The sequence below is a fragment of the Callithrix jacchus genome, chromosome 2, assembly GCF_049354715.1.
Source record: "Callithrix jacchus isolate 240 chromosome 2, calJac240_pri, whole genome shotgun sequence".
Classification (NCBI taxonomy): domain Eukaryota; kingdom Metazoa; phylum Chordata; class Mammalia; order Primates; family Cebidae; genus Callithrix; species Callithrix jacchus.
The window spans coordinates 32,303,257-32,324,499 of NC_133503.1; the positions used below are offsets into that span (position 1 = coordinate 32,303,257).

At 40.2% G+C, this 21,243-nt stretch overlaps 1 long non-coding RNA gene across 7 annotated transcripts in view; it reads right to left on the reverse strand.

The window, feature by feature from the left end:
- The window catches only part of LOC118151662 (uncharacterized), a 288,187-nt gene that overhangs the window by 77,162 nt on the left and 189,782 nt on the right, over window positions 1-21,243 (reverse strand). For 6 of the 7 annotated variants that reach the window (XR_013530820.1, XR_013530816.1, XR_013530814.1 and 3 more), the window contains 2 exons: window positions 18,002-18,169; window positions 15,072-16,998 (listed from right to left, as the gene is read on the reverse strand). This is a non-coding gene — a long non-coding RNA (uncharacterized LOC118151662). The remainder of the gene's footprint in view (window positions 1-15,071; window positions 16,999-18,001; window positions 18,170-21,243) is intronic. The other variant, XR_013530818.1, reaches the window with a different exon arrangement.

The window sequence follows — 21,243 nt, forward strand, 5'->3', positions numbered from 1 at the left end:
TCATCAATAACTTCTATCATCAAAAAAGGGCAATCTGATATTATGCACCTCTCGATGCATATTATCATTATCACTCAATATCATGCCTAACTGGGAAGGCTTGTTTTCATATTTAGGTCTACAATCCTCCTAGAATTATTTTTTGTGTGTATTTTGTTAAGATAGGAGTCAAATTCCTTTTTTCCCATGCTCATGTCTAATTATCCCAGCACTGTTTATTGAAAATGCCATCCTTTCCCCACTGCTTTGTGATGACATTTTGGACATAAATCAAATAGCCATGTATTGTGTAGCTCTGCTTCTGTTGTGCCCAATCATTGAATCTGAATGCAATAAATTCTTTAGATCTAACTATCAATTTGTGGAAAATACAAGAGAGAGAGGAATATGTTAAGTGACACTTGAGAAATGCCATCAGCAAAGCTAAGTTAATGGACAATTATACAGGATAAGTAACAATTGCTTCAAAAAGTAAATTGCAAAAAAGGAAAAGATGTTTGCAGATAAAATTACAGGTTGGAAGAATTAAAATATTTATTAATCAATTATGATGTATAGACTTCATTAGGATTCTTATTCAAACAAACAAACTGGGAACAAAAATGAAGATGAAATATAGACATTTTCAGACCAAAGACAACTAACTGAGAGAATTTGACACTAGTGGGTCTACACTAAAGGAAACAGTAAAGGATGCTCTTCAGACAGAAGGAACATAAGGTGCAGGAAGGATCAATGCTTAATGAAAATGGTACATATGTGAGGTAATCTAAATGAAAGTTAATAAGATCAATATAAAAATCAACAGCATTTCTAGATTCAAGCAGCAGTTTGAAAATCAACTTTATAAAAAGATGCCATTCATAATAGATTTTAAAATAGCAAGTTTCTAGGAATGAATCTAAAAAATATCTGCAAAACCTCCTCACAGAAAATTTTATAATTAAAAAAAAATCCTAAACAGATGGAGATATACCTTGATTGTGAATTAGAAGACTCATTGTTGCAAAAATGTTCAATTCTACCCAGATTGATTTTACATTAAAAAAATCTAAACTATTTTCTGTGGAAATTTTAAATATGATTTTAAAATATAAATAGAATTTCAAAGGACTGAAGAGTAAGACAACTTACAGAAGGAAAATAAAATGAAAAGAGTTGCTCTATTGGACATTAAGATTTATTACAATGTTACAGTAATTAAGAAAACATTTTAGGCCAAGCTTGTAATCCCAGCACTTTGGGAGGCCGATGCGGGTGGATCACTTGAGGGCAGGAGTTTGAGACCAGCCTTGCCAACAGGGTGAAACCCTCTCTTTACTAAATATACAAAAATTGGCCAAGGGTGGTGGTGTGCACCTGTAATCCCAGCTATTTGGGAGCCTGAGGCATGAGAATCACTTGTTGCAGTTAGCAAGATGGCAGCCACTGCACTCCAGCCTGGGCAACAGAGCAAGACTCTATCTCAAAAAAAAAAAAAGAAAAAGAAAAAGAAAAGATGATGCTAAAAGGTAAAAGATAGGCAATATCAAATGTTGAGGATGGAAAGCAGCAGAAATTCTTACACAATGTTGGCAAAAATATAAATGACCACACATTGGAAACACTTCTGCATTATCATCTGAATTTGGACATGATGCATACCTGCAACCCAGCAATTCGGAAATGCATGCCTATGTGCCCAGAAGACAAGGACAAAAGTTCATAGCAGCATTACTTATCATGGCCCCAAGTGAAAATAACCCAAATGCCCACCACAAGTAGGTCTACACAAATTGTAGTATATTCATATGATGGAGTACTATAAATAACAAGAACAAATGAATTATCAAAAGGAGGCCAAATCACAAACATAGAGGAAAATAAGCCATGCACAAAAGAATACATGCTGCAGAGTTCCATTTAACTATATTCTAAACAGGCAAAACCAACTACAGTATTTGGGACTATTTAGTTGGTAAAACTAAAGAAATGCAAGGAATTCTACCATGTAATTCAAATTGCAGGTATATTTGGGCAAGAGGGACAGAGTGTAAAATATAAATGACACAGAGAGGGCTTTTAAGGTCCTAGTAAAATTCAGTATCATGCCCTGATTGGTAGTGACCTGGGTGCATTTACTTTATATGAATTCATGACGTTGTATATTTATGTAAATGTATGTTTTATATGTTTCTTGTATGTATTTTCACACTATACAGTTTTAAGGGGTTTTAAAAGAAGATTTTAAAAAATCAATGCTCAGAGATTTTTAGTTTTCCAAGGGGGGTATACCCATCTACTCCAGGCTGCCCTGGTTTTCCTAACCCCTGAAGCCTGCACTCTCAAGCACTACCTACAAGTTAGTCATCATCTAGTAAAGGATACTGGTTATATCTATAATACAAGAAAAGAGACTGATATCAGAGAGGTAGAAGAACAAAGGAAGAGATCTTGTCAGCCCAACTATTAAAAGGAATGGAACATATACAAGTCCAAATGGCCACAGCTTTAGATTCTCAAAGCTACCAGGTTGTATGGATGTGGTTGTCCTAACCTTGAAGGATAAATATGGTGCCAGTGTTGCATCTGGTAGCCTGGAGACACAGCCTCTTCAGCACTCTCTGAAACAAAGGTAATTCTTATTTTCATAGTAAGCAGCCAGACCTGAGCAACCAAGTTTTTCACAAACAGGAAATCATGCCTGCCATGAATGAACTGTGCCACAAAATTGTTCTCACTAATCAACAGCTTAATGAATTGAATGAATAAACCTATATGGATTAAGTTTCATCTGCAAATTTACAGATGGCCTCCATGAGCAAGAGGAAAAACACGGTAGAGTAACCATCTCTAGAGAGCCAATCAAACCTCATGGGACTGGAGGGAGGAGACTGGGAGCTTAAAGCCAGCTAAAAACAAATCTACATTTCCCCCATCCAGCCCCTCTTCTTCTCCCCACTCTCAGCCTGAACCTCTACCCCAAGCTTCATGTTTCTTCATAGGCAGCCAGGAGCTTCTGAATCTTCCATCTGGTCCACAGAGAAGTGGCTCACAGCAATAAATACCAGGAAGAAAGGAGCCCTCTATAAATAAAAGGGAAGGATTAGGATCAGCATAAAGTACCCAACTCTCCTTTCTATACAGCAAATAAATCAAGCAATACCAACAATCTAAAAGTGATGTGCCTCCTATTCACATTCCCTATCACATGCCCAAGTGTCTTTATTGCATCTGACAACATGGAAAAGCAAAAACACTCAACAGGTCCTGTCATTCTGGCAGAAATATGGTGTAATTTGCAGAGACTTTTTCAATGCCCCCGAAAATCAGCACAGTTGGCCAATCTCCTATGAAAAGAAACACTGTTTATAACTCACATAGTGCATCTGGTTGGTGGGTTCCATCTTGACTTTTTTCCCAGTAATCAGACCTCTGGACACTTTTGGATCTGCTTGTCTCATAGGCAGTTTTTGCAGTTCTTTTCAAATTACAGAACATTTAAGAAGGACCAGCTCTGTCAAGTTCTCTGACAGGTGGTGTTGACATGACCTAGACTCATGCCCCTCTCAGAAGGACAGTCTAGCAGATGAGATGCCACATTAATACATAAATGCCTTTTAAAGGGACTAGCATTATCATGGAGAAAGATCAGAAGGTACTAGGGGGTGAATACATTCTACCTGGGAAGGCATGGAAGGCATCCTGGAAGAGATGGCATTTGAACTGGATGTTGAAGGATGGTTTGGTTTCTGCCAGTCACACAAGAGAAAGGGCCAATACAGATGGAGGCAAAAAATGTGCAAAGACATGGGTACTCATATTGATAATTGTCCTAATTCTAATTTCAATTCCAATTGGTAATGCTCATGCTAATTCTAATTTATTAAGGGATATTGGGAGTTGGGATGCTATATCAATCTATTTACATTACTTGTTTTGTACATAAGGTCTATAAAGTCCTTATGGTATAGAAATTAGTATTATCATCCCCATTTAGAAAAGGACCTATGATTGGAGGAGTCATATTCCTGGTACTTGAGGGAATCTGGATAGTGAGTATTTGAGGCATGCATTTGGGCACTAGGTTACACTGCCCTTGGGGGTAAAGGCCTCCTAACCAAGAGTGGAGTTAAGATTCAATAAGGAAGATAATCCAATATTTAGAGTCTCTCCAATTCTCCTAGAACACCAAAGAGATGAGAAGAGAGATGTGTGAGTGGCTCTTTAAACACGTATCTGTACTTGTGAAGAAGTTCTTTCTTGTAGGAAAAGAACCAAGAGAGGTGTATAATAGCATGCTGGGCGTTGATAGAGTGAACAGAGATAGGTTCATACAGTCCCAGAAAACTAGACCTCCGAGGGTCAGATCAGCAGTAGCTAAAAATGCTATTTTACAAAGCAGGCAGGAATCCTTGGTCTCATTAACTTGTGCACATAGAAATAACTCTAAAAATGATTTAGGTAAACTCCTGAATAAAAATCAATATATTTGGGATATAAAGCTGACATCAAGAACATATGCGTCAACCTGAGCCCCAGCAAGCCTTGTTCCTGCCAGCCTGTCCTATAACCATGGAGAACAGAGAATGGGGAAGTGGCTTCAGAGAATCTCATAGGATAAGGCTGTGTATTTAATTCAGGACATTTATAAACACTCGCTATTAACAACTTCGAAAAACTTATGTTTAACTGACAGACAATAACTGTATATATTTATGGGGCACATGTGATATTTGATATATATATTTGACATGTAATGATGAAATCAATTTTATCATTTCTTTGTGTTGAGAACATTCAAAATTCTCTCTTCTATTTTGAAGTATACTATAAATTATTGTTAAATATAACCACCTTGCTACGCTATAGAACACTAGAACTTACTCCTCCATCTAAAGGTAACTTTGTCATCGTTAACCAATCTCTCCCTATCCCCCACTACCTTTCCCAGACTCTCGTAACCACAATTCTACTCTCTGCTTTTATGAGCTCAACTTTTTGAGTTCCCACCTGTGCCTATTTTATTTCTCTCCACCTAATGTCCCCCAGCCTCATCCAAGTTGCCACAAATGACAATTTCATTATATTTAATGGTGGAATAATATTCCACTGAGTATATATACCACATTTTCCTTATCCATATGTCTGCTAATGCATACTTAGGTTGATTCCATATCTTGTCTATTGTGAATGGTGCTGCAGTAAACATGGGAGTACAGATGTCTCTCCAACATGCTGACATCCTTTCCTTGGGATATACAGCCAGAATTAGAATTGCTGGATCATGTGCTATTTCTATTTTCAGTTTTTTGAAGAAACTCTATGCTGTTTTCTGTAGTGGCTGTACTAATTACATTCCTATCAAAATCATTGTGGTTTTGATTTGCATTTCCTTAATTATTAGGGATATTGAGCATTTTTCATATACTTCTTGGCCATTTCTATGTCTTCTTTTGAGAAATGGCTCTTTGAGGCCATTTGCCCATGTTTAAATCAGGTTATTATTATTATTTTGCTGTTGAGTTGTTTGAGTCCCTATGTATTCTAGATATTAATAATACCCTATTGGATGATATCCAATTATTGTAGAGATCTTTCATCTCTTCGTGAGTGAGTTTGAGCATATCCCCTATGAGTAACATCCGGAGGCCCAAAAAGAAGAAAGGCAAAACCTGAGGCTTGATGCAGGTAACTCCCACTAGCATTAGAGGCCCTGCAAATGTCCCTTGCACAACCCCTTGAGTTAGCGGTGCTTTGTTGAAGTGAATAAGTATATAGGGGGAGTGGGAGTAAGGGTGTAGAACTTCCTTCCTTCTAGGCTTAGGCAAAATTTTGAAGAGGAGTGAAATTCATCTTCTCTGTAAAAAGGGCTTTCCTCAGATTAGGATGCTAATAGGTAAACTCCATTTGAAAATGACCTAATCTAGAAATTATCATTCACCAAAATGAAAACTGACCCTGAGTCCTGTGTCAGTGAGACAGGGCACATCTGTACATAAGTGCACCTACACCTGTGCTGTGAACACAGCTGGAGAGAGACAGTGCCCTGGGAAAAAGAGCCAAGCCCTCATTCCCTGTACTCACAAGAACACACAGTGAGACTGTGGAAGAAGAGGCAGGAGAATTGCCTGAACCCGGGAGGCAGAGGTTGCAGTGAGCCAAGATCGCGCCACTGCACTCTAGCCTAGTGACAGAGCGAGACTCCGTCTCAAAAAAAAACAAAAAAAGAGTATTTTTTGTGAAAAATAATATTTATTTATGTATATATTTTGTGTGTGAAATATAGCATTTATTAACACCATACAGGCAGAACAGTGGGGAGAGCTTGAGTCACAAGCTTCAGAAGCCCTCTTCCTTCTAGCGCCTTGTCCTTGGATCAGCTAACCTGCCATGAAACTGTTGTGTAGCCATCTCCACCTCAACATCTTTGGAGAAAGGGATGAAAATATCTGTGCACTGCAAATGTAAACTATGGCTGCAATGAGCTATAATCATGCCACTGCACTCCAACCTAGGGGACAGAGCAAGAACTGTTTTTAATGGATTTCAGACAGGTCTTTGAAGCTGTGTTGCCTCTTCTTAGGACTTGGTTTTCCTCTACCTCCAAAGAGGAACTTTAAGCCCAGCCATTACAATGAGAGCTCAGTGATTCTCTCCTACCCCATGAGAAAATAACTTGTCTACCCATTTCAGACACATGCCCTTTAATTTGAACCAAAAATATTTCTGGGAAAATGACATGACAATTTTGTTTGAAAACTCTCCTCAGTGTCCTGGGAGGAAGTTCTTCCAGTTGTCCACTGGCAGTGGGAATCCATGTCCTTTCCCTAGGTCCTTACTGGAAAGCGTGGGTGGACTCTATTAAGCCATTTGTCGTCTTTGACTTCTGTCACTAGGTAATCGTGATCCAGTTAGCGTTTTCTCATATCCTGCCTGTCAATAATTAATCAACCTCTCTTGAGAGCTCTGAGAGCTTTGATAAGCTTAAATGACAATATCCAGAGTAAATCTTGTCTGACTGTCAGGTCTGACTCGCCTCGCCTCCCTTGCACTATGAGAGGCTGTTCCTGCTGAAATGTGTAGATATGAACTAGTTTTTCTCATTAGAAAATGAAAAAATCTGTGTTTTTAACTACTCATTCATTCTACTATCCTATCTGTGACCTGGTAACTTGTAGGATGACTAGTGACTGGTGCCAAGCTAGGCCTTCCAAAATCACAGTCAGAGAGAGAGATGTTTAAACCACTTTGATGGAGCCTGGTGGCATTTTGGGTTTTGCAAACAAAATACCAAATCAATTCCATGTATTCAGGCATCAGCATCACAATTTGAAAATGACATCGTGCATTTAATGTAGGAGATGATAGGCCCCCGCAAAGCTGGGAACGTGCAGAATTTTTGGAAACCAGAATTAACTTCCCATATGGATTGACAACCACATTTCAAAGTTTCTGAATTTCTGATTCATTGTGGTCAGTCTTGGGTTTATCTCTAAATTGTCACTCCATCCCATTCCTAGATGAATAGTTAATTTTATGAAAAACAACAATAAAAACTCAAACTTTGTGGAACTAGTGGTGGGCTCTATGAAAGAGCAGGTTATTTTCAGAAAGGAAATGCTTTAGGCATAAAAGATGAAAATAGATATCTCCTATTACAGTTATTCCCACACTTTCAGATTTTACTGACTAGTAAAATGGCCTCAAATATTTTGGGACTGACAGAGGACTGCCAATATTTTAGTTTGCCATGTTAGGATACTATCAAATAAACGTAAAAAACAAATAAATGCCATTTGCAATTATCATTATTTCATAATAATAGATGGGATATCGTAACACCAAAATGCAAAAAGGTTATAATCTCACAATGAATTAAGAGTTGGCGTTAGTTCACTGGTTTTTAAATAGAGATTTTTAAATCTTTTAAATATTGAAAAATTACAAGATGCATTTTAATTTGTGGTGTTATTTTGAAATGTAATTTATTTTTTGGTACAAGTTCGATCATGTTAGGAACACACATTTACCAGAAGTACATAAATAGAAGGTCGAACATTCCATTTTTGTTTTTGTCATAGACCTTATTTAAAATCTAGGTTGACACAGGAATGTGGACCTAAGTGGAAGCAATATACCTAATAATACCATTTCTCTCAATAAAAGTTGATGTGGGTTGAATTCCATCTCCCAAAGAGATATGGCAAAGTCCTAATCCTGAGTACCTGTGAATGTGACCTTGTTTGGAAACAGAATCTTTACAGATGTAATCAAGTTAAAATGAGGTTATACTGGATTCGCGCAGGCCCTGGTCCAGTGATAGGGGATGGGGGTGGAGGGAGTCTTCATAAGAGAAGAGAGAAGGACACAGAGACATACACAGAGGAACAACAGCCATGGAAAATGGAGGCAGAAACTGGAGTGATGGGTCTACAAGCCAAGGAACACCAAAGATTGCTAGCCACCATGAAAAGCAACAAAGAGGCTAAGTGTGCCCATTTAGCAGAGTCATATGTTGGGACAGAGGTTTGCAGGACTCTGGTCACTCTCAAGAAGTAGAAATTTACAAAAAAGAATTGCCATAAATTTCATCCCAGATCAGCATTGGTCATCAGAGTTTTCCCAAAAGGTCAAAAGCAAAACAAAACAAGCAATCATGACAAAATAGCAAGAACACTGTGCAAGTTCTCATTTTCATGTAGTAGATTTTCTTTAAGCAAGGCCCCCTTGAACTGAAACATCCCATTGACCAGGAAGCCTCCTCCGGAAACCTAAGCCCAAACAGTCAAGACTGAAAAGAAAACTCCAGGGTCTTTGGCCTTCTGAGTGAAGAATTATCCTCCTCTGCCTTACAGGCTCTTCAGCTGCCTACATTAACCTGGAGTTCTGGACAGAGCCCAGCTGTCCCCAGTGGTGATGGGGCAATGGTCTCTAGGCGGACCACAGTGCAGGCCATTCAGAGTGTTTAAACAAACCTATCAGAGTAGCTCCTGGACCAAGCACAAGCATTCCCATCTGTGTTTGCCTTCCTCCACTCTTGCTTTCAGGCCTAGGGAGGGTGGTATCTGTCCAGAGGCTCTTGGGTTATGGAATGTATTTAAATGTCTGGTTCAAAACGCTCGTCCACCTCTCTCAAATCTAACAATTGTTTAAGCATTATTGCTTGACTGGATGCAGATGTTCAGCTCATCTCTTGTTGGGAGGAGTACTTCTTTAGAAGAAGGAGGAAAATTGGCTTTTTTCTTCTTTTTTTTTTTCAGACACATATTTTATCTTTATGTTTGTATCAAGGGCTGCCAAGAGATGCATCTGGTCCCCAAATCAAGAATCTCACACTCCTCCTCCCAACTCACAGCTTTCCAAGTGTCTTTCTTTGTGATCTCTGCCCAAGCAAGCTGTCGGCAGAGCTCAATGGACAGATGACCAACACCTCCTGAAAGAGAGCGGAGCCTGTTGGCATCAATGCCAGGAAGAGCAGCACCAATGGCATTTTTAATGTCATCTCCTGCCTTTTACTTTTTTTATACAATTCATTTTCTGATTAATATTTTCAGCAGCTAGAGCAAATGCCAGTTTAATTAAATTTCCACACCATCCCCCCTTTATCCAATTAGTGGGTTCACTGGCTCCTCAACAACCTTCAGCATCTGCGTTTTCAGTGAATGCTCAGTTGCTTTTGGTCTCGCCAAAAAAAAATCTGTTACATATTAAGTTATAATAAGATATAGGCAATTATAGTAGCAGCAGGACAAATAGATTTGTATGGTTCATTACAAGGGATTTCTGGAACATACGTAGTGTAAATAACCAGTTTCTGGGGCAGAGCATATTTTGGAGGAAAATATTTTTTAAAAAGATGGGGAGGGGAAGAGGCCATTATTAGTTATGATAAGAAATCTCTGAATATAAAGAAATCCTACCAGTTCAGTAGCTCTCTGTTATTTAGATGAGCAACATTTCAACACATGAACCAGAAACAGATAAATGACGAAGGGACTTTCCATGGAAAACGGGTGGTGATCTGTTTTTCATATTTATAAAGAAAGAGTAAATAACCATTGTCATTGCCTTAGAGGAGACTGAACAAACAAGCAAAACAAACTAACCCTAAGGGAGCATCTGGTATGTGATAAACCATGTGCCCACAATTTGCTTTTGCACACTTTATCTCATTTAAATCTCATGACAACCCCGGGAGATATTAGAGTGAGACACTGGAATGACAATTTCATAGAGTTCACCCTAATAGCTATTGTTTTATAAAGGAGGATACTGAGGCTCAAGAAGTTGGTAACTGCTCAAGGCCACCCAGCTAGTAAGTGGCTGAATCAGAAATACATTATGGGTCTTTCTGGCTCCACAGACAGTGCTATTTCCATGATACTATTCTAAGCCAAGAGACTATTTCAGGGTCAATGCATAAATAAAGTAGAAGAGGAGTCTTCCTGCCTGCAAAAATTTCAGAAATGTCAGAGAAATTCCTCTTGTAAATTAATTAATATGTGGCTGATGAACATCACTCAATATACATTAGATTATATGTCATGTCTAGCAGATCTTAGTAATGATGTAAAAGAATGGCATTCCACTTCAAGGGAAAAAAGGACCTTCCATGATGTTCCCATGATGTTCTTTTGAAAAAGTATCAAAAGAAATGATAGATTAGGGAAAACAAGATTGCCTGAATTTACCATTTTTTTTAAGTAGACTCAAAGCTGGTTGACCTTAATGGCTCAGCTCTGCCTCAAGGATGTAATTTTTTAAAAATCTGACATTGGAAATATATCTTCTTCTTTACTATGCTTAAGAAAGATACTACTTCCTAAGAGCTGCACCTGAATAGAACCTTGAGAAATCTTGCTCCTCTGGTCACCCAACGTATCTCTAAGCCATAAGCATTATTGTTTTTATCTTAAAAAAAAAAAAAAAAAACTTCCAGGAAGGTGGTTCTTCAGCACTTTTCAACGTTCCATATGGAGAACTATTTTTCAACCAATACCACTCTGCAGAATCCATTTTACGACTCCCAGGATAAATGCAAGGCATTTTGCCTAATTCTTCAGCCCACATTGGAAAGTAGGGTTGAAAAATCCCATATAAGTAAATACTCCATGAGTTTATACAGGCTGAAGTCACTGAGCCCAGAATATTATCCAGCTCCCCAGAGAGCCTACTGTAGCATGCGAACATGGCTTTAAAGAGATGTGCCAAAATGCTAACCTCTTTCCCTCTGAGAAACAAGAGTGGGAATGGAAGATTCTGAGCCAACGCTGGTCACTGGGATGGGTAGAGTATTGGGCTGAGTGAAACCTGCATTCAAGCTTAGAGGCAGGTCAGCTGCAGATTCGAGGAGCCAACCTGGCAGTAGAAACCTGGTTGTTGAATTCTCAGATGGTGAGCAGTGTTTTCTGTCTGAATGGGGGTTGGTGGTGTCAACATGAGCCCACCTGCTATTTTTTGAGCTCTGTGTGTCCACTTTCGCTGGCTCCTAAGTTGCTTCTTCCTCCCAGGGAATCAATGCATTGAAATGAGGAGTGCTGGATTTGGAATACTGAGCAATGAGTTTTGTGGGTTTCTGCCTCTTTGTCCTTACAAAATTACTAATCAATCCACTTCTAAAGTCTCTGTTTCCTCATCTCTAAAGTAAGGAGTCCAGAATTTGTAACCCATGCTCTTTTCAAGCACTGAGAAACGTGAGTATATTCTCTGAGTAATGGACAACAAAGGCCAAGGTTAAATCCCAGGATTCATAGAGTCTGTTCTAATAGAATTAATATGTGGCCGAATTTTAAAAACTGCAAACTGGATATCAGACATAATAAAACAGAGGGGCTGGAACTTACCTCTCTGGACTCCTGATCCCTTTAGAGTTGCACTACTTCATTATCAAATCCCATGGGCAAGAGCAAAGGAAAAATAATTTGTATCAGACATGTCTCTAGAGGGACTTCCCTACCCATGGCTGTATTGAGAAAGCAAACCTGGGTTGCTATGTTGAATGCTATTGGGCCCCACCCAAATCTAGCCATAACTGATGGGACAGGGTCGGAGAGGGCAATCCATGTGCTCTCCAGTGAATCTGGGACCAAGCAGAGTCCTCCATCAAGAATTTAAAGTTCGAGAACTGGATGCTTAAGCCAGTAAGAGTAGGGATAGGAACCAAAACGGTACCCTAGAACAGTGTCTAGAGAGTCCAGGGGCAATTGTCAGGGTGGATCATGAGTAAATTAAAGCTATGAGGGAACATAAGCTATGGGTGAGCAAAGGAGTAGTCTTGTGAGACCAGAGATGGTCCTCCCAGTCCTCTTGGCATTCATGCCTCTCATAGTCCTCTCACTTTGAATTGGGACTCACCCTACCAGTGGTCAAACATGGTGGAAATAACAGAGCGTGGCTCCAAAAATAGGCCGTAAAAAGCCTTGCAGCTTCCACCTGGGTATCACTGGATGTTCGCTCTTAGAACCCAGCTACCATGCCAAGAGAAATCCAAGCCACATGGACAGGCCACACAGTTACTGGAGTCAGCAGCCTCAGCTAGACTCAGCCAGCAGCCATGTGAGTGGGCCACCTTGCAAGTCTAGCTAGGTTGAGTCTTCAGATCAGTCTACCCAGCTGCCACCTGACTGTAACTACAAGAAGCACCTTGAGAAAGAACTAGAGAGTGCATTCAACCCACAGAGGTATGAGAAATAGTGATAATTGTTATTTTGTGCCACTGCATCTGGGACTGGTTTGTGGCATAGCAACAGGATAGGGAAGGAATCATCACAAATATTAGGTTGGTGCAAAAGTAACTGTGGTTTTTGCAAAAACCGTGATTATTTTTGCACCAGCCTAATATGTGTATCTACCATATACTCACAAAATTTTTTTAAAAATTTAGAGACAATATCGGATTGGATGTAGAGAAGATACTCTCCAAGACAGATATTGGTGTCCAAGATTTCTAGTCCTCAACAGAGCCATACCTGTCTTTAAGACAGCATTCTTTTATTGGAAGCAATTTGAGGGGATCTCTTTTCCTTATGACATAAACAAACCCACTAAAGTCCAATTGCAACAAGACAGAAATAGATACCTAGTGAATAGAGAGTCTAGGACAGAGGTTTCCTGAAGCTAGTCTATGAATAACTACTTGCACTAACAAGGTTTTTACAACTCTCTAATTAATAAGAAATATAAAAACAATGTAAGAATTTGTATTTATGAACCTAACTTTATTCACACTGATAAAGGCAGCCTGTAAAATGATCTCCTCTGAGAGATGGAAATGTGAAGCAGCAGGAGAGTATCAGATCCCCAGCACCAAGCATTACTCATCAGATTCTTGGTCATCAAGAGATGGAGACATTTATGTCTCTCCCTGCCTCTCCTCCCTCTATCTTTCTTTTTCTCCTTGTAAGACCCAGAAATGCAATGGCTGAGAATTGCTTTTACCTCCCCTTCCTGGTCAGCCTGTCCTTTGCTTAGGGAAGAATTCTCACTTCTGCTATGTCATGTCCTTCTTCCTCTCTACCCCGGAACCATGGCTAGGCATCAATAGCAGATGCAAAAAAAAAAAAGGAAAAACAAATATTGGGGAAAGGGAGAGTATGCATAACTTTCATCAGAGTCAATAAAGGAAGCCTCCAGTATGACAAGTGGAGAATCTATTATTTCTCAATGCCTGGGCCTTGTTCTATACTTAGCTACTTAACCTATATTTGAGTAAGATAAATAGATGGATATCTGTTAAACAAGATGCCCTCTCATGTCTAGTTCCTCCAACACCTCACATGGTGTACATTACTGGAACTCAGGTAGTTTAACGGCTACTGCTTTTCACAGAGACAAAAGAAAAGTCCTTTCATAGGCTCCACCTTGCCCAAGGTTACAGAGAACCTGGGGCTGGGGCCCATGGTGTTCCCTGCCAGCCTTCTCTTAGGTAGGAGATCAAAGCCTGGGCAGAGAGCCCGCCGACCCTGATTTGCATCGTGAAAGTCACCTGTCCAGCTCTGCCCTAGAGGCAAAGAGATCAAAGCTGGGAGGGCAGCTGGGAGCAGGGAGGAAATAAAATATTGATTTAATGAGATGCATGGTAATTCTCCTCCACCCACCTTCTCAGTAATGAAAGTGAGGCTGTGAAGTGACCATTATCCATGCTCCTTCCACGATCCCATGTTATGGCTCCCACTTGCCCTGCCATATGGGCCTCATGCAGTCTTGCCCAGAAAAGGAAAACTGAGAGAAACCATGCAATCAGACGGATTCCCAAGCACCTCCACCACCTTGGTGGAGGTATGCCATAAGGAGGTGAGTTTTGAACTGTTTCAGTCCCAGTTGAAAAATAATTACATGCAGAAGCTCAAAATCTAAAACAGATAAAAGAGTATCTGCTTAAAAAGATGTGGGGGAAGGGTACTCTAGAGTCTCTGATTCCTCTTCTCTGGTAACCAAAGAAGCCACAGAGGACAAATGGAAAATAACTTTTCTAACTTTGAGTTCTTCTATTGCTAAAATGCTCTGAAGCTTACCATACTTGAGCTGGGTTTCAATGAAAGGGGTGAGAGTGGGTGGAGATGAGAATAAGAAGGCATGTCAAGCTTGGTGGCAAGCTAAGATCTTAAAGCAGCAGACAAAACTCAAGTAATGGGCATATTTTCTGGCTGGAAAGGCAGAGGGGGCCAGAGACATATTGATTTCGAGGTCTTGGGGGAATTCTCTGTCTGAAATGCCTGCCGAAGATGACGTCACTGACCCTCATCAGAGGCTGGGCCCTGGGGAGCTGTGGCTCACCACAGAAGCAGCTACAGTTTCTGTGTAAGAGGAGCCAAAGCCCTTTTGGCCCTGGCTGCAGAGTGTGGGCGGGCGAGGGAGGATTTAAGGATTAAGTGGTGAAGATGTTAAGTGAGCACGGGCTCCTTATTCATTGTCTAGATTTTAGCTTCTTTACTCCAATACCCAAGAAGGACGGTTTTGTGTTTGTTCACCGTATTTCTTAACATATGATTAAGTTGTCTTTAAAAAATCTGGCCTCTTTCCCCAGGACAGTTACCCCGGTGCCATTTGCAACCTGGTCAATCTGGTTTCAACTGTATTCCCTGACTTACCTCAGCCACTGTGAACTTCTTACTGGTCCCCAGCCACGTCGGACCCTCAATGAAGGGTACTTCATCCTTTATCCTGTATATGCACATCATCATCTTCACAGACGGTCTTGCCACCTTTATTTCAGCAAAGGACTGCCACCAACAACAGGGGATTTGGGATTCTGGGTTCAAATTCCAACTCTATGATTTACAGGTTATGTGACTTTGGGCAGGTCATTGAAATTCTCTGAGCCTCAGCTTCTGTATTTATAACATAAAGTAAGGATGAAAAGATACAACAGACATGCCACTAGCTCTGTGCCCAGCAAGGACATGTGCTTGTAAGGGGTTGCCACTAGCCTGGCAAACTCCAACTCCATTCTTCAACATGGAGCTCTGGGGAAATGAGCCCTGAGATCGCCAGTGACTGGGGGCTCATCTCTTCCCAAGCAAGTCTCTGCATGGTTGACAGAAATTTGCCATTGCATTGCAGTAAAACTGACTTCCACCAGCAGATGCCAAGAAATGAGCACTTCCTACTTCTGTCACACTGTTTAGAAAAGATAGACAATCTGCTGCCCCAACATGCCTGACTCCCTCCTAAGGAGTCACATTGGAGCCAGGAGGATGAAATTTACCTCTTCTAGGTTCCATGTGGATCCAAACAGGAAGAGAAAGTCGCTGAAGGTCTCCTTTTTCACTGTCTCTGAATCCAGCCATTCCATCTTCAGTAATGCAGCAGCCTAATGATTTTCAAGCCCAGTTATTTCTAACACCTTTCATCTAGACCCAAATGTCCTTTCTTTGCCAAGAATCCACCCAAAACATCTGGAGCTCTGAATGTAAAGCAGGTATATTGAATGCTAGAATCTAATTAAGGAAGGAGAAAAGAAAGAACCCTTAGAGATAGCCTGAAGACTGGCTGTGATCCAGAGGCCTGATGGGCTTATACTTATGGGGCCTCAGGGTGATGGGGTAGAAGGTTCTGGTGGGCAGGTTGCAGACAGAAAGAGAAGCGGAGTCTGCAACATTCAGGGCGTCTGTCCCCAAACCCAAGCCCAGCAGGGAAAGAGCTGGAATCTCCATGGCATTAAACTACACAAAAGAGAAAAAAGAGACTAAGAGTCTAACAGAGATTTAAAACAAGATGGCCCTGCAAACATGTCTCAGTCAGAGAATTTTCTTGGCTTCTGCTACTCCTCAGCACTCCCTACTAGATCCCTCATTTTCAGCAGACCATCAGCCCCAAAACACCTAGACCACACAAAGATTTAATTCATTCATTCACAAATCTGTATTGCAGGTCCAGTACACTCCAGACACTGCTCTAAGGCACAGTTAGACACAGTCAAGAAAACAGATGACAATTCCTGCCTCATGGAGCTTCCGTTCTAGTGAGGCATTCTTGTCTGGCTAATGTGAAACACACCATTGAGATTCAAGGCCAGGATTCATAAACCCAGTGCATCCAGGAGCTGGACAAGGAACAGCCATGAGCAGTGATTCAGTTGCAAGGCAATAGGGAATGGTATGAACTGTGGGGACCAGAAATCTCATACCTCATTTAAAGAAGGAAGCTGCTATTTTGTTCCAGGCCATTGTCTCCACAAAAGAATATAATGTCATTGCTTCCATATTTTTTGCTTTTCAGCAGAAGTAAAAAATCTAGAATTCTGTGAAATTCTCCAATTTTAAAAATCTGAAACAAATCAAACTAACCATATGTGACAGCCAGTTCCCATCTGAGAGACATCTCCTTGTGACTCACTCTTGATGTCCAGTGGGAATTGGTGGGCATTGAGGGATTGAGCAGATCAATGACAAAACCTGGATCAGAAAGGCATGGTCTCAAACCAGCTTCCCCCGGTGTAGTAAGCTTCACTACCAGCATAGTAAGGTGACTTTTTAAAGGCAAGTCACTTGGACTCCTGAGTCTCCATTTTTTAATCTGTAAAACAGGAATAAAATCATATAATGATTATTTATTTCAGGGTTCTGGCAGGAAGCAGATGCACATTCAAAGGTTTCAAGTGAAGGAGTTTAATTGTTCTATTGACAGAGGCATAGACAGAGGTCAGTGGGGAATGCATAAGAACTGATGAAACATCCTGGTACTAGAAATACCAAGGAGCCATTACTACCCGGGGCCAGAAGGAGTAAAGGGAGAAAAAGATCCCAGATTCTGGTGAGAGATGCAGCTGTGGATGAAGGGCAGTCGTCAGGAGCTGTGGTCCTAAAGGGATGCCAACCCTGCCAGTGTTGAGAAAATAATATCCCTGCCTGATAGTCTCTCCTTCTAATCTCCTGCTGCTGCCTCCTATCGGCCCTACCAATCTAGAAGCCAGAAGGCAAGAGAGCTTGGGTGGTGCTGTCTGCAGAGCTCAGTCTTGTGGGGCACAGGCCAGGGTGAAAAAGAGCAGAGCACAGGTCAATGGATCTGAAAGAAGACACGGTTGTCCTTTACATTTCCTTTCAGTTGAATATATACCAACCCTCTTTCTCACTCTCTCAGCATCCTAGGGGGAAATAGTCTGGTGGAGCCCTCTCTACTCTACCTCAAAACGCTCATGACTTTGAACATGTCAAGCAAACTGAGAAGTGCTCAAAGGGTGATTTTCTGGGAAAGGCTAGGTAAGGCATCTGCACTAGGTTTCCACTAGGTAGTGCAGATACCCTACCTAGCCTAAAGTCATGGTTGGTCAAAATGATTAATTATGAGAACTCTTCTTCATTACAGGTCACCAGGATAGGAGGCTTGCCAAAAAAGAATCGAGTGAGGGAAAGAGCCCACTCAAAGTGAGGAAGGGAAGGCAAGGGAGTGGTGGGAGGCAGGCTGACCTTCTCTATTGCCACCTTGGGCTGGGAGTGGAGGGCTGAGTAAGAAAGAGGGTGATCAGGAAAAGCTAAACCTCAAGCAACATGTGTTAGGCTGCAAGTAACTGAAAACTCACTGGTGTAACCAAACAAATCCAGAGCTTAGGGCAGTGATCAGTGTGGCTTGAGTAGATCTGTGCAACTATGGCTGTGGGTCCTGCCTTCTTCCACATGAGGCTTCCTCCTCTGGCTCATCATGGGAGGGCTGCCACAATCTCCAGACTCCCATCCTGACATGACAGTATCTAGAGGGAAGATAGAAATTTAGCTTATGATAGCTCAGAAAAGCACACTCTTTTCAGATGCATCCTTGAATCAATTCCTCTGTCTAAGGAAATACCACATGATGATTGTCTTAGGTCTGGTTACAATAAACAATTTCTATAGCAACAAGGGTGGGTGTGATTTCTGTGACAGAGTGACAATTTTCTCAATTCTCTCATGGCTTGTACATAATTAGTACTATTTAGATGTATAGGATAGAAAATAATTCATTACCTACAATGGATGTCTGGGGGCATTTAGACTTCATTCTCTTGATGTACCCCATCAAAAACAATCATCAAATTTCATTTCCTTTTAAAAACAAGGGTTTATTTCTCATTTATGCAAAGTGTCCAGTGAAGGTTGACGGGGAGTTTTTTTTTTTTGCTCCAAGTCTCCTCCCCTAGAGACCCAGGCACATAGAGCTTTCACCATCCAAAATGTTCCTGGTTGTCATGGCAGGAGGACAAAAGCTAATTTTCACTCAACCACATAAGCTTCCACCTGGAAGGGACATATGTCAATTTCTCTCAGTGGAATTTTAGTGACCAATGCAAGTTTCACAGGCACTTTTAACTTCAAGGCAATAGAGCAGTGTAATTTTACATTATGCCTAAAAGGAGAAGAAAGCAAGTTGGCAGTGCATGTTAAGGAACTAAAGGGGAGTTTATGTACCCTCCTTCATGTTAAACCCTCAGGAAGTAGAAACTCAGACAATGATTTATGTACAAACATGTATATTGAAACACTGCATATACAAACAAGAAACAAAAACAGAAACAGAACATCCAACAGTAGTGTAATTCTTAAATAAATTGGTCTAGCCATAGGATGGATACTTCTCTAGTGTTCTAAAATATCGCTTTTGAAGAGTGTTTAATGACACAGGAAAATTCTCACAATAAGTAAAAGAGAAGTAAAGAATAAAGAATTTCACTGTTCTGTTAATAGTAATATAAAAGTACCAAGAAAACAGACAAAGGAAACGTACTGAAATATTAATGACAGCTATCACTACATTAATATTATTGTTTTCTTTGTGCTTTTCTGTATTTCTTTAGTTCTCTATGCAGATTAGTAAATTTTTGAATAATCAATTTAAGCAGATTATTTTAAAATAGAAATATATAGGTGTTTATCACAGAAATTTATGTAATAGTAAAAATTAGAAACATCTAAAATCTACAAGAGGGAGTTGGTAAAAAATTATAGTTCCATCAAATAATAGTTTATGATGAAGCATTTAAAAATTAAGATCTATTTCATCTGCTATGCAACATTTGCTAAGACATAAGTGAAAAAACACAGTGCAGAAAAGTAGGTATAGTATACTGCCATTTATTTAAGCATGTGTATGCATACATACATTTTTGAAAAGAATGTACCAAAAACTGCTAAAAGTGGTGCCTTTGGGTGGGGAAAACTAAGAGACTGAAGAAATGACTCATAGCTGTCTGTGGAAGGATGACTTTGAATTTTAATTTCTTTACATTATTTGATTTTTTTAACCCTGTGCATGCATTATTTATCTTGAGTTCTATTTTACAAAAAAATTATAAACAAATAAATAAATCAGACGCTGGCTTTGGCAGATATATCATAACTGCTGGTTACCTTCCCTGCCCTTTTCCTGTCTTTGGGCCATCTCACTCAATGCCTCAGTCCTAGGCTGGAAAATAGCTACAGTTTAACAAGGCTTAGGGATTGAAAATGAATTTCATTGATCTGTCTGCCATTCTGAGCACAAATAACAAAGGGTAACCCCAAGGTTGTCCCACTCAGGTGTAGGAAATACCAGTCATCTTTTCACCTGGGGTATAGGCAGCTGGTACTTTTCCCAAGGACCCATGAGCTATAAAAACACAAAGACCTCCACATGGCTGATAATGAAGATTTCCTGCAAATAGTTGACATTGTGAGCCCATGCCTTTTGTCTGCTCAGAACCATTTAATTCTTGGGAGTTGCTTATATTCATGGATATTGAAATGGACTAATCACTGTGGATAATCTCAGGATCAAACCTTCTGAAGAAAGAGCGGCTCCAATACTGATACAGGAAATCCAGCTCTCAGCTCCCCGGAGCAAGGCATTAGAGAATGGCTCCTTGTAGTTCCAGGTCCCAGGACAAATTTGGTGACAGGACAGTCAAGAGTAGAAGAGATTTTGTACCTTAAATTTGTTCTGAAATTAGGCTCTCTAGTTCTTTTGCCTCTCAGCCTTCTCCTAGAACCCCCAACACATATGCTCCCTTCTTTCCATCTCCACTGGGAAGGAGCTGTGATAAGCGTTATTCATGCAGCAAATCCCTGGTCCAGGCACTGGGGATACAGAGTAAAGAGATCCAAGTAGGAAACAACTCTACTCATGAATTATAAATAAAATTTAAACATATAGGATGACACAAGTGCTATGGAGAAAAATTAAGCAGGGAAGTGGAACGAAGGTGCCAGAAAGAGGCCTTACTCCAAAGCTGAAGCTCCAGTGAAGATCTGACAGCAGCAGAGAGGGCCTGTGTGGACATGGGGGAATGTGTATTTTGAGAAAAGTGGCTGAATTTTACCCATAGTTTGGTAGAAGGTAGAAGTAGCCAGTGGAGGAGCAGAAATAATGTTTCAATATTTCTGTAATAAAATGTTTTAAAATTTTATTTCCAAGATCTAAATAGTTATGAGAAATAATATAAATGTCCAGCAGCAGTTATATTATGGTACAAACATGAAGTAGACTATAATCTAGTCACTAACAATGCTGGATTTGCAAGAATATGCAACAGTGGGATAACACACTCAACAAAAAATGTTAAGTGGGAAAAGCAGAATGCAAAATTATCATCAGGTTTGTCATGCTCACTGTAATAACCTAGTGTGGCACCCAGAACAGTGGTTGGTACATAGTGGGCATGCAATCAATAGTAATAAATAGCTGTTGATTAAGTTAATTGCTGAGCATATGCATGGTGGAAAAATAACTAGAAGAAAATGCATCAAATTATTAACAGTGGTTGGCCTGCAGTGATAGAATTCTTGATAATTTTCATCAGTGTATGTTAAAGCT